The sequence below is a fragment of the Nipponia nippon genome, unplaced genomic scaffold (genome assembly GCF_047370975.1).
Source record: "Nipponia nippon isolate SJK-2023a ecotype South Korea unplaced genomic scaffold, ASM4737097v1 scaffold_13, whole genome shotgun sequence".
Lineage (NCBI taxonomy): Eukaryota > Metazoa > Chordata > Aves > Pelecaniformes > Threskiornithidae > Nipponia > Nipponia nippon.
Window position 1 is genome coordinate 11,074,159 of NW_028262324.1, and position 14,634 is coordinate 11,088,792.

At 40.0% G+C, this 14,634-nt stretch overlaps 1 long non-coding RNA gene across 1 annotated transcript; it reads right to left on the reverse strand.

Moving 5' to 3' along the window:
* Window positions 1-380: 380 nt before the first annotated feature.
* Window positions 381-5,281, reverse strand: LOC148056546 (uncharacterized). Its single transcript, XR_015703070.1, has 3 exons — window positions 4,866-5,281; window positions 2,222-2,309; window positions 381-1,033 (listed from the first exon to the last, which is right to left on the reverse strand). It is a non-coding gene; the product is annotated as an uncharacterized LOC148056546 (long non-coding RNA).
* Between the last annotated feature and the right edge of the window lie 9,353 nt (window positions 5,282-14,634).

The window sequence follows — 14,634 nt, forward strand, 5'->3', positions numbered from 1 at the left end:
GTTAGACAGTCTGGAGGAGGGGAGAAAGAGGGACTCAAACCAAGAGAAAACCCTTTTGCTTCCCCAAACCATCAAACCCTTTATTCCTCATTTATAATTAATAATCATTTAAAAAATAATAAAGTCATTATTTCCTTTTATGGTGCAAATGATCTTTGTAACCCATGAAAGCAAGACTTATACCCCTCCCTCCAAAAAAATCTACCCAGATGTTGCTATGCTGAAGAATGCATAGTGACATAACAAAGGAGATGTATTACTTTTACCTGAAAGTTATCACTGGTTTTATTTCAGATGCAAGGACAAGTGTAACAACATAGGCCATGTACTGATAGGAAAAATTGGAATTTCCAGAATTCCCAGAAAATATTCCTTCCAGCAATACTGTTTTTCTCATCATCTTCTTTCTATTGGCTGCTCTTGTATTAATTCTTCCTTAATTCCACTCCCAAACATTAGATGCTGCCTTAACATTGTCTTGGAAACACTACATGTGTGAAAATATTCTTTAGTTTTCCTTGGGGTGAAAAAGAGAGAAATTAAAAGCAAGAGTTATCAACAGAGTGTCCGAGTTGCAGGCACCCAACTCCCATGGAATATTTGTCTGTGTGACATCATTAAGTGACTTGAGAAGTAGCTGCTGGAGAGTAATGTCTTCACCAGTAGCTTTTCCAATATCAAGGGCTGCATGAACAGACAGGCTGAGCGACCCTAAATTCAAATTAAGCAACCAGAATGAATGGAAATTTGGAAAATTCTTAAGGATTTTCAGTGTGAGAGAGTCAACTCAATGCTCATGGGAAGAGTGCTTGTTTCTCATGTGGGTGTTCTAACCTTTAGCAAACACCGTCTCTAGTAACTACCAGCTATTGCCAGGAAGAATTGCCTAATGCTTCGGGAAATGGCATGGGTTTTCATTCCTTGAGCCAGGCATCCTGGCCTCTGAGCAGTCCTCTGCCTTTCTTCTTGAGTGGGTGTCTCAGTGTCCAGGTTAGGAGGGTGTTGGGGATAAAGCACCAATTTTTGCACCAGGCTGCAAGAACAGAGGATATTTCAATTCATCCTTGTTTGTAGAGAATTTTGAAATTATTCAAATGTATCTGTGTTCCCATTTAACATATAATAATGATTTCATTTAAATCTGAAGGCATTCTTCTAGTTGCAAGAGTTATTACCCCATGTTAATTAAATATCCATTGATTTCTAAAACAAAAGAAAACATCCGTGCTTATTGAGATTTTACTGTGATATTCAATATAACTATTATATAATCTATCTATAGATATATATATTATAAATATATCTATTGTGTGGTTTAATCCTCTGCAAATTTGATTTTAATAAAGGACAGTTAATATATGGCAAAAGATTATTTAAGAAAATGTAATCAGATAGCAAAAGAATCATTGGAAATGGCAAAAAGGTGAATTGATGGTTAGTTTAAAATCAGACTGGACAAAGCTCTCACCACTGAATTCAAAGGCATTTTTGCCATTTAATTCATGTGGAGCAGTTCCAGTTCCACACCTCTGTGCAGAAAACCACTTTGTGCTGCTAGTGGGATATTGTTGGGACCCTGATAGATTGTGCTGCTATGGAATGAAGCTTATTTCAGTCACTTATGATGATATAACAGCTCCTTTGTGCAACCTGCAGCTTGGCACCTAGCTCTCCCGGTGCTTTGTATGAGGCTAGCTCATCTAGCACTCTAAGTGAATCTCTAACCCAAGTCAGATAGCCAAGAACAAGTCACTTATTGCATTTGATTTTCTTCTGTAAGTCTACCCTGTCGACCTTAATGTATGTAGACTTTCTCTGAGGCCTTTTTTTGTACCCAAAACCAATATCAAATTGGAGGTCAATTTAAAAATATTGTTAGGAACATCAGGTCCTTTTCATGTGATAGACCTTTTTTTTTTTTTTTTTCTCTTTGGCCAACTGACAATACTAAAAAAATAAATTTATTTTTAATCTAGCTTGTTTTTGGTTTAGTCCACAAGGGAAGCATTGATGTCTCATGTATTTATACATCTAAGACATTTTAAAGTACTATTTGGAACAGTTACTAAGTCTAAGAGTCAAGACTGGAAAGCATTAGCCCAAAAACTCTGTTTAATACAGACTTGATGATATGTGCTATAAAATCATTGCCTGAAAAAAAAAAAAAAAAAAAAAAAGCGAGAGGAAGAAAAGAAAAAAAACCCTCTCAACTCTCACTTACCTGAATTACAGCTTCAAAATTCTTCCCCTATATTCACCATATGCACTGCTCTTCATCCAAGTGTTGGGTTTCCCATGGTGCTGCCAATCTGGAAAGTAAAATATTAAGGCATGTAAAAAACAATGAATCCTGCCCATTAATTGTTTATTTTTTCATTTAGTTCCTGCCTAGCACGACATCTTCCATCTGAGAAAGCCATTAGCACTGGGAAGATGGGCACTGAATAAGCATTTTGCTGGAAATGGGACACATTTGCTTTCTTTGGAAGGTGAAAGTAGTGGAAGAAATAGAATTTGACAATAGGGTGAAACTGCAAAAAATGGGGGTAGGAGGTGGATTTATAAAAGGGAAAGCATGTGTTTCTTACCATAAAGACTTCTGCTTGGATTTTCATGCATATACATGCCGCTACACCTTAACAGCTGCTTTGAAATACCTCTGTCCTGGTAATAATGCTATGGATTCACAGTGTCTGAGCTTTTTTCCATATGACTCTATCATATTGTTTGTGTTGCTAAATTTGGCTTCAATGTAAAGTAGGGAAGAATAGTCCTGCAGTGAGCAGAAAGCCCCAGAGGCTCTCCCGTGCAGGGAGATGATGTGCAGCCTGTCCCGCACAGCTCTGCCAGAGACCCTCAGCCTTGCTCTTCCATGCTTTTCCCAATATTTTGATCTAATTCTGGTCCTACATTTCATATTAGGCCAAAATCACATCTGCCTAGACCTTGGTGATGCTCCAAAAGATGAAATAACACTGCAGACTTCATTCAGATATGAGTTTGATTTGCATGATCTGTACCCGCACTTTTTCCTGGCGTTGTGCTATGCAAATACTTGAGGCAATCAACTTTCACTTGGACGGAACCTGGTAAACGATGAACTTCAAGTGGCTGCATTCAAAAGTTACTTGGGTTATCCTCTTTTTGAAAGAGTCTCAGGAGATGGAAGCCTGGAATAAATTGTCTTTCGATCGGGACCTTGGCAAGGAGGATTTGGGGACCTTTTTTCTTACATTGTGTCAAGAATCATACCCTCAAAAAAAGGACTGTAGGGAAGCTCGTGAGGTTGTCTAGACGATGGACTGGCCACAAAGCGGGATTAATTCAATGGGTGCCTTTCCTGACAGATGGTTATTTAACCTGTTCGTAACAGTCTCCAGCAGTGGGGATTCAGTGTCTAAACTTTTCCATGCGCTGCAGAACAGGAGCGCCCTGTCCCTCCCGTGACCTCAGGTTGGGCACTCATGTGTCCAAGTTTTTTGACTTAGACACAGACTTCAGGCACAGCCCTGGGGGAATGGGTGGGGTGTAAAATTCCTCAGCTCAGGATGAGCACTGAGATGACACTTTGTCTCAGTCTCTCCTTTAGTCACAATTCTTGTGTTCATTTTTTTTTTTTCCACCAGGAGGTAAAAAATTTACTGTTGGCTTATAGTAACAGCAAAGCAGAATCCTTTCCACTGCAGCTGAGAACACGCTAGTCAGACAGCACAAAGGTAAATCCAAGATTTTGCTGTACCCTGTATGTTCCTTCTCTTATGCTCAGTTTCCATTCTGCATTTTTTAAAGATTCAGGACTAGTTAGGACATAGGAAGATAAAAGGGACTTTCTGGCTCTTTGCTGTAGGCCACTGTCTGAGATAGGCAAGGAAAGAAAGTTAAATATAATCTTTGCACCCCGCCAGCAAATCTCAGAAGGGCTGATTTTTCCTCTAGGATGCTCCAACTTTAAAACTCCCTTTACCTGTTTATCAGATCCTACTCCCTTAGTATCCGTACCCCTGGTGAATTCTGATTTTCTTCCTGACTCGCAAGATTTGTATCTGTCACTTGTAGAGGAGAAACGATGCCGTGTGATCAACGTGACCAAGTCATTAGCTAAATCAGACCATATTTTGAATACTGAACAGCATGCCCTCCTGGAGAATTGTTTGTAATCAGTCAATATTATTTATTTTTAAAAGGGCAAAAGATACCACTGAGTAAGGTTGAGTAAGAAATAAATTTGAGAAACTGTAATCAGCCTGTGAACATTTTGCAAGCAAAGAGAAAAAGAAACAGGCTAAATTAATTGATTAAATTATTTGCGGCAAGTGCCTCTCTCTGTTCTGATCCTCTTCTCAGTCTCTTCAGTATTTTGGTAGCATACCTGAAGCCTGACCTGAATTAAACTCTCTTATTCCAATCAAAGTTCGTTCTTTAGTGGACATTGCCAGTCATACTCCATTAAGTGATGGTTTTGCATTATCGGCAAATGATCATTAAGGGAGCAGGCTGATAACATAAATCTTATTTTCGCTTGCAAACAAAGTCAGATCTTCAGGTGAAATAGAGACTGATGTATTTGCTCTTTGCCTTGCTTTTTTTGGCTTCCCACCCCGCAAATGGCAATACAGTTTTCAGGAAGGTGTTTACCACACACAGTAAGTCAGAAGGCTCTAGTTTTCCACCTACTGAAGAAGTGCAAGTAACATCTGATCAGCTGTAGCTTCACATCCAGGGACGACCCTGATATGCAGGGAGATTCTTGAGGATAATAACAGATGGGTGCTTCCATCTGAACCAGAATAGCACTAAAGGTTGGGAGACTTGTTGATCTCAGCAGGGAACCTCCCACACTGCAAAGCATTCACCAAGATGCTCACCAGACTGAAGTGTACGTGCCAGAGGCCTCATCCACTGAAATAGCTTCCTGATCTTTCCATGCTTTTGAGCTCAGCTTAACTGCCAGGAATCCCCAGGAAGGAAGGAAGGAAAGAAGAATATCCTCTTGCTCCTCCGTACCCCCTCATATTACAACTCAGCACTCTGCTTTCGTGCTTTGCTCTAAGAAATCCTTGGCCCGCAGATAGAAGATATCAGGAGACAGTCATGGCACTCATTCTCCTTTTCAGCTCTGCTGGATGAGGAGGCTCTGGAGCTTTCTGATTCCTGTCCCTTGCAACTGGAAGCTGGAACTTCCAGTATAAGAGTGCCTGGCCACTGCAGCAAGGAGCTGAACTGTGCAACAGCCTGTGCTAGTGCAGCAGTCTGTACTCGTGCCGCTTTCTTTGGTCCGTAGACCCTGAGGACTCAGCATTGAGTAATTGCATAATGGATGGGGCAGATATGAGGAACTGTATGAAGGAAAAACTTAAAAAGAAAATGTTGAAAGGAGTATGATGCTGGCATTTCTGACCCCAACATCTGCACACAGAGGCCAGCAGCAATATTGCTATAAAGCAAAGGAACAAAGAAACATCTGGCATGACTTTTACCCACCCGGGAGGGAAGCTGCTGGGGAAAGCAAAGAGAAGAGGGTAAATCTGGAATTTCAAATACAAAATGAAGAATGAGGCCAGTTCATGCAGGTAGGGTGCACTGCAAGTGCCTTTCTACTTACCTCCTGCTGGCCGTGGTGAGCAGGGAAGAGAGCAGCAGCAAGCCTGCTGTAATCTGCAGGGGTGGTTTGATTTGGTTCGTTGAGCTAGTGAACCTCAGAAAGAGTGAATTATGGGCAGTTTTGCATAAACCACTTCAGGTGGAGAAGGAGGCAGTTGTGATTGATGCCAAGAACTTACTGAGCTGAGGTGAAAAGTGTTTGCATATTTCAATGTAGCGTGACATAAGCCCTTCCAGTTACAAGGTGCTACCTAGCATAACCCTAGCACAAGGGTTGCCTTTTCATAATGCTAACCTGTGATACTGAAAGTTTCAGCCTGATGTAAAGTCTCTTACTTGAATTTTTCATTTGCTTTCCCAGAAGGGCTCTGTTCTTCATTCTTGGAATGCAAAAATGGTGGTAAAACGCCGTAGTCTGTCTTCACCTCGGTATAGGCTTGGCATTTACTGCAAAAGACTGTTCAGCATGGCTTTTCCAAATCATGTTTCTTCCAAAACTATCTGCACCTACCCCTAAGCACATTAGGAGTCCCATTGACTTGTACAGCTGCGCTGAGCTACAGGCAGAGGTAGGTCACTCTTCAGCCGGGACAACTCTTGGGCGTTCCCAGTAGTACTCTTCCACTGGGAAGGAAACTAACAGAGCTTGGTGGAAAAACAACATGCCCAAAAAAGGAACCTGCCCTTTTTCTTATTGTGAAAACAAGAAAGCTGTGGATTTGTTTCATCAGCATAACACAAAAACAGCTGACATTGAGGCTTTGAATACCCAGACCAAGGGGCAGAGGATGCTAGTGCAAAGAAGGAACTGCTCACGGAGACAGAGCTGTAAGCCACATTAGCAGAGCATGCTACAACATATACTTTCCTAATATCAGGTTACTATTTCCCAAATAGTAAGTTTTCCTTCTAGCATGTCATTTGAAGGCTGAAGACTGTAATGTGGAAGGTTACAAAACAGTAAAGAGAAAAATATAGAAATACCTCATGGACTTCCCTATAGAAGGCACTCTGGTTAACTATGGTTAGGTAATGAATCCAGTGTGATATATGCTGAATTCTCAAATTTACAGACTTCTGTTAACCCATTGGAGAGACAAACGTTTCAACATGCTTTAGCAATGAGTCTGAAAGATGAAGTTCAGCTCCAGCCTGGAGTGCAGAAGTCAAATTCCCTTGGACACCAAGTCTCCTCTGCAGATGCAGCTCCTAGAGCTACTTTTAGACATACCTCAAAAAAAAATTAGACAATTAGATATTTCTGCCTCTCGAACAAAAACTGCTTTGTCTTTAATGTAAATAGAGATTCACTTCCTCAAACGCACTGTGTTTACACTCTTTATGACAATAACTCAACTTTCACAAGACACTGATCAACAAGCCTGAGTCAGTAGTCTCCTAAATACATGCTTAACACATCTAAGAATTATAATTCATCCATCAGCTTCCCAGTATAAGCTAGGAGAAGCACAGGTTATAAAACAAGCAACCTGTCATCATGTTATTTTCTGACAGGTAACATTTCTTATGACAACTAGTAGATTTTTTAGTCTTTCTTTGAACTATTATTAAAATATTAACATCTGACTAGTGACATCACATATTACTTCTCTGAAAGCATATTGGTGCTTCAGAGACATACTGAACTATATTTGCCTATGTAGCAGTAATAGACAACATGAAGATGTTTTTTTCTTTTCTGTAGTTCTTTTTATTCAAGCTCCTTCCACATTCTTTTTGTCACTTTTTTGTTTGTTTGTTTTGTAGATATAAATGCAGTTGGCATTGGCCAAGCTTTAGTTAGGGTGATGTACAGAACAATAAAGTCATGTTGTTTCCTTAGAGGACTGAACCAATAGGCAGAAAGAAGCTTCATCATTGTTCATTTGAGGATGTTATCCCAGGGAAGGCAGTTCTAGTTTGCTGAGAAATTTGCTTCAGGATAAGTAAATGGATAAACACGAATTGCGTTTCGTTGTATCTCCAGACCTTTTGTCCCTTATGCCTGCCTCACTGATACTCAAATATTAATTTTCACTGTGTTGATGGCCAGGGTGTCTGCTGCTCCTATCACTCATGAAGACTTGTGCACCTGCACAAGCAATACTCTAACAGTGAACAAAGCCTTTGAGCACAGAATATTAAAACATGGATTTTCACTCCTCTACAAAGGCATCTATAATAATCATGCACAAAATTAAGCATGTCCTAAATTAAGATGGCTATTGGATATCAATGCCTCTCTTAAAAGTGTATCTGTCCCCAAAAGGGGAAAATATATTTATTTGATCTCGTATGATATTTCCATTGTATTCTGTAGAGCAGCACTGGTGGAACTCATGCATATGATTAAAATCAGCTTCACTGGCAAAGTATTTATATTAAATACAGTGTTTCTAAAACCAGAATTGTCCTTAAGGAAAGAAAAAAAAAAAAAAAGCATTCTACCATAATAATCAAGGTGAAAGAACTTTTTCTTCATATTTGATCCAGAGATTTTGAATATATGAATGTGTGAATGGAGGACAAGAGCCCCTCACAGGCTAATCAGAGCTAGAGGTCATGCCATAAGTTATTGGAAAGGTAATTTTTTCTGAAGATGTAATATGGTTTTGAATTTGACCTATGACTTCTCAGTTGTTACCCATGACCCCAAATAATCCAACTTCAGCTTCTTGAAGGCTATTAGGAGTTGAAGGTCATGCCATATGCTTCCATTTCCAAGGTAAAGTATTAGGCCAAATTATAGGCCACTCAGAAAATCTGTAGAAAATAACTTGGTGAACAAAGCATTTCTTTATGTTTCCCATCTGATAGGATGTGATTTCAGATTAACTTGTAGTTGAACAAGCCTCTAGCAGATTCTGTTTCCTTATATTTTTGCTGAAGAGAAGGAAGACATGATAATTAAGTATTAAGTGGTGTTATAATTTTAAAAAGTCAGATATTTTTTTATTAAGAAAAACCTGATACTGTGATCTGTGCTCATACAAATACCCAGATTTTTGTATTTTTCATGTTATTTAGGAAAAAGGCTTGAGATTCACTTTTTCTGAACTTTCACTGTAGATACTTAAACTGTAAATGTCTAAACACCTCCATATAAGCCAGTTGTGTAAGTTCTCCTACAGACTATGGAGGCTATATGGTCAGCAATTCAAGCACAATTCATCTCATCTTGATGTGCTTGACAAAAATTGGTCATTAATCATGATTTTGAAATCCATACTTGTCTCCATTGACTCGACCATAAATGAATCATGGATGACTGGATCACACACAGTTGTCCACACTAGAGTTATCTGGAGTCAGGTGAGATTAATCCCTCCCTAGGTTTCTAAAGAAATCCATGCCAAGGATAGATCTCTTCTCCAGAGGAAGCTAATTCAAAGCTTGATGAAATTCACGTTTCCCTCAACTTCCGAAGGAAGTCTGGGACAGGAAGATTGTTAAATGCTCACTTTCTTTCTCTCCTCTGTTAATTATATATATTGTGATTCTCTTCAGCAATTTATCTGTAAAGACATGTTAGCCTTTTCTCAGCATTTGCTGCCTTGGTGATCTAATAATTTACATTTCCTTCCTAAAGAACACTGAAGAGTATCTGCCTTGAATGCTCATGGTAAATCACAGTAGTTGGCAATGGCACTTTTAAGATTGTAGCTCTGAAGCCAGTTGTTGCAGATCTGCATACACTAAAGCTGAGTTCAGGCCACCAGTTGGGTCAGGTAAGAGTGGTACTGTGTCAAACTCCAGTTCCTTGTTGCTGTTGTGAACCCGGAGTGATTCCATGAGCAGAACATCTACCAGCAGTTACACTGGTATGCCTGAAGGCCCAATTTGGCATCTATACAAACACAAGTATTTGCTATTTTTCAAGTAAATTTCAACTAGGTGAGACTGAACCATATTATTGGGAGTGACTGAAGCACAAAAAAAAAACCCAGGACCTTCAAAACGGACTTAACAATTTAGCATTCTATTAAATGAAAAGTTGGAAAACTAAAATGTCTTTTCTAAAAACAAAGTTTCTCTAAAGATTTCAGAAATATATGCATTCAAAATTGCTAAGTTTTTGAAATCTTAAACGTCATAGCTTTTGAATGCTGTTTTCTGTTCACTGGGATTTATCAGACTTATTTTTTCTTCCACATTCTCCATTCATTTAACTTTTCTTATCCCACTTTCCAAAAGCCCAAATACTTAGTTTAATAAAAGCAACAATTACTTCCATCTATTTCTCCTCCAGGCAAGACCCTTCAAATATACCACTTTTTGTGAAACTCCACTGTCTGGTAACTAAAAATGCACGTGAGCCGAGACTGTGCCTGTCCCTCCATGTGACTTCTGACAAACCAAGACAAGTGAACAGAGATGTGAAACTTTGAAGAAATGGGAAAAAGGGAGGCAGCTAAGCACTGAATGAGTGGGTCATGTTGCCTCATTCTTGCTCATTTGTTACCATCTGATGACTCAGCATCACAAGGGGAATAGTGACTCTGCAATTCTTGTAAACCCTGTCCAGTAATTCCTTCCACATATCAAGCGGTGGTGGGGTTTCTTCTAAAGCAGCTAAAACTGGTTTGACATCTAACTTTGAATCCTGCTTATGTGCTGCCCACAGTTTGTGTTTTTCTCCTACAATGTGGAATGATAGAATACACCAAAATGTGGACATCTTTTTTTCTGGATGCTCAGGGGGGTGGGGGGGAAACAGCTCCAAAAATTAATTCTTTACCTCAAAGAGTTTGCAGTGTTAAGACAAATGCAACAAGCCATACCATGCTGAGGAATAGCTTTGTGTTGTGTTGCTGGAAGCTTTTTTCCATAGAGAAAAAAAAGAACACTCCTGGGGAAGTCAAGCCAATTTAAATACACAGTGCAGATCTCACATGATGACTGCTACAGTTTCTTGTAACTCTTGCTAGTGCAGAGAGCATAGTCAGCAGAAATGGTGTACGACCAGAATACCCTTACCCTCAGTTTCAAAGTTGAACAGCTTTTGAAGTGTATTACTCAATTGTGCATTATGAATTTTTTTTTTATTATAATATCAGTTTTGATCATTGCCAGCAATATGGTCTGTAGGATGTTTCTGATACAGAGCTTGGAAATGTTGCAGGCTTCCGTTGTGACGTAGCTTGGAGAATGTGCTTCTGCACGTGCATTGCGGTCAAAGCTGCTGTCTAACAAAATATCTCTGCAGAGATGTTTTCAAGTCATTTGAAGTCGAAAGGTTCAATAACAGGACATCCCCTAAAGCAGAGCCAAGTAATGTACTGTAAGCTGTTCCATCAGCTCCTGATACTATTCTTTTCTTTTCTTACAGCCTGCCTCTCTCTGAAGGACTTGGCATTTTTCTGTGCAAAACTCCTTCTTTACCACCCACCGTATGAACTCCTTCAGGGAGATACATCTGTTCTCTTGTAAGACACGTTCTTCTCCTGTGGGCTGCTGACCCACCAAACTAGGAAACTAAAGGTGATCCTTTCACAGAAGGAGAATACATCTGAGCTAATGTATTTTCGAGCAAAAAAGAGGATAAGTGGGAACTTTTATTTCTGAGGAAAATGAAAAAAGAGTTCCCTCACGCAGCGTTGCACTAAAATAGGAAGAGAAAGTTGTTCTACCTTAATCCCTTAGATGCTTTTGAAGTTAGTCTCCATTCACTACCAGATTTCCCTTCAGAAGGTGTCCTATCTTGCCTTGATTGTAAGATAAAATAGGATGTCTAGCAGTTGTTTGTGTACTGCAGATGTGCCTTTAGTATTCAAGGCCTCATTTTTAATTTGAGTCCAAATCCCTGAGTGGTAAGAACATGGTTGGAAGCTCATAGGAAGTTATTTTCCTTAACTAGTCTCGTGCTTCTTAGTTACACCAACTGCTCTGAGTAGATGGACAACACTAAGAGAGTAAGGAGTTTCAGCCATGCCAGACTGCAATGCTTCTAACCAAAAGTCCCGCTTCTATTAGTACTAAAACAGCGGGACACACAGGCATGAACTCAGCAGGATGTCTCTGGGTGTGAGGGTGCCATTTTGGCCAACACTGGGGATTCGGAGCCACGGCGTATCTGCTGTGCAGTGGGATCCAGCTGTTAAAACCTTAAGCAAGCAGAGGAATCTGAGGGCGCTGAATAAAGAGAATAGTGGGAAAATGCCAAGAGTTTATTAGCTTAGCTAAAGATTACACATTTGCACTAATAATTAAAGTATTTTGCATTGGATACAGGCTTTGGCAAGTACCACTGACAAAAGGTTTCACACATGCATGCATGCGTGCAAGTACACAAGATCTTTCTCTTTCTCTCTCTCTCTCACACACACACACACATACAGGCAAACAGAAAGAATGAAATAAGCCATTAAGAAATATTTCCGCATAATGCAATTATTACAGCTGTATAATTGAATGGGGAAACCATTGATCTGTAGTAGAAAGGAAATTGCTCTTTTCATTGTGTTCCTATGAATATGTGAACATTAATCTCAATCTATAATCAACGTTCATTTCAAATCTGATTGCGTGCCACTAAACACCCGTAGCTATGCTAACATTATGTTAATACGGTTCAACATCATAGCTCCCAGCTTCACAGCACAAATATTTTTCTTTGGCAATCAATAGTAATTTCAGCTGAGTGGATGGAAGTCACGTTTTAATGGTAATCTTTCCTCCAAGCCTCCAAGTGGAAACTCGACTGGTACCTTAACACGGCTGCAGTGCATTGCATGTAATCAGATAAATTAACCTAAAAGAGAGAGAGAGAGAAAACACAGATCAGAAATAAAAAGCAGCGCCAAGAAGCTCTACATTTTCCTGATAGATTAAAGTGCTCATTACCATAAGAGAGAGAGTGGATTTCAAGAGGGGGAACTGAATTCCCTTGGCTTTGAGCCATGGCTGTAGAGGCGGCAGGTCACCGTACGCACAGCACTCGGCACAGTCGGGGGATGCCTCTGGGAGGGGGGAAGCAAGGCAGTTCAGCGAGGATTGACCTGGACTCTGCTTCCGAGAGCCTGGCTGGCCTCAGGGCACTGGTGTTTGTCCAAGAATAAGGAGTCTCAGTTTCAATGCTGCGGAGCACTGCAGGCTTCCTGCGGGACCTTGGGTAAATCACTTATTCTACTTGTGCTTCGCTTCCCTGGTTTTGTAAAATGGATGTAAAAGTGCTTTGCTGTCCCCTGGGGATGCTATGAAGATTTTGGGGTGATCAGTTCCTGGTAATGGGAGCTACAAAGCTATGTTGCTTTAGTTAGACCTCTCTTGGCTTTGTTGTCTCATAGAGGTAAAGCGCAGGAACTTTCATGCTGCTACTATGTTATATCAGACTGCTTTATTTCCTTAATGGCATCTATTTTTAGATAGTTCCAAAGCTTTTTTTTTTTATTTTTCCCCCCACATTGGAGGGGCCAAACTGCTGGACTGAGTTCTTTAAAATCTTCCTTCTTTCTAAAGTAGAAAAAAACAGTAGTCATTGTAAAATCTAGACAAAAAGTACTACGTACAGGGCAGTGTCATCTTCACAGTTACCAGGAGCTCCATAAATTACCTCCATAAAGGTATAAGAACATAAGGACAGGAAAACATCTGCACTGATTTGGACCAAAGCCTGTTTAGCCAGGTATTTTCTCCTTTAAAGTGGCCAGATAGGAGAACTCTGGGGGAGCACAGGAGAACTGATCAGACATATAGAGATACTTCCCCCGTAGCACTCTCCCAGGGTCTGGTGGCTCTGGCATTTCTTGAGCTGTAAATGTTATCTTTACCCACAACAAAGTGTTTTGTTTGTTTGGGTTATTTTTTAAAATTCTTTTTAATTGGAGAATATGTACTTCTAAGAAACCCCAAGGGGTGTTTTTTGTCCAAGAGATTTTCCAACCCCTTTTAGAACACTTTCAATTCTTTTGCACCTTCAGCTTCCTCTAGCAAGAACTTCCTCAGCTCTGCCATGTACAGGAATGAATTGCTTTGAATTCTACTGGTCTTAAACAAGATTTTTCAACAGCAAATATAGACTGTGGATTGCCTTGGTAGTACTTATTTTGTTTCACATTATTTTTATGCCTTACCTTGAGGCAGCTTTTAAAGAACTTGATCTGTAAATGTTATCTGTAAATCTACTTCTTCTTTGAAGTCTGGTCCCTCCTAGGTTCCTTAACAGATTTAGGTGTCTTGACTTGTGTACCCCAAAAGACTCTCCAAACAGTGAGTCACTTAAAAAAATCTTATCTATGTTATTTCACTTAGTACTGGATAAATTCCCAGTGTCCAATTAAGCCAGGGTTACCTACAAAGGTGTTCTCTATGGGAGAAAATCTTCTCAGTTGTTACTCCACAGTCCTGGCCAGGGTCTAGCAGAGGTCCTTGGGACTTTTCTCCAACCCAGAAAACCTTCCTGCTTTAGTGGACATGTTTTAGGGGAACAGGGTCCTCCTGAATGGCTGCCATGTCTAATTTTGCAGATCTTCATAGGAAATTTTCCTCTTTTCTAGTTCCCCCAAAGGTATTGGCTTCCAGCAACCTGCTCAGATTTACCAGTGAGGAAACCAGATGCAGAAACACAAGCTCTGAAATGTGTACAGGTTCCACATGAACAGTCTCCTTTTGTGAGAGTACCAGTTTTCCCTGCTTTGGGCCAAATCAGAAATCCCTCAAACTATTTCATCCTTGCAACGTAACCATTTTGACCTTTCACTCTGTGTAAAACCAGAAATTCGGAGTAGTGTCAACTTTACTGTCACTACTGATTGAAAAATTTCTTAGTTCTGTTTCATGTTCATTCTCAGCTCCCTCCTTTTACACCCCTCAGTTTTCTATGTAAGAAATGTTTAACCACTTGGTAAACTTGCATTACTAAAGATGTCCAGCCAGGCCGCGTTTGGTTCAGTAGTGCTTTTCCGCTGTCTGGGTGGGAAGTGTGTTGGAACATGGGACTTAGATACATCTTGGCTTACTTGGATATATCCAAGGTAGGGCCTTAAAAACAACGTTATTTCAAAATTAACAGAACATACTTGCATGTGCGTAAGG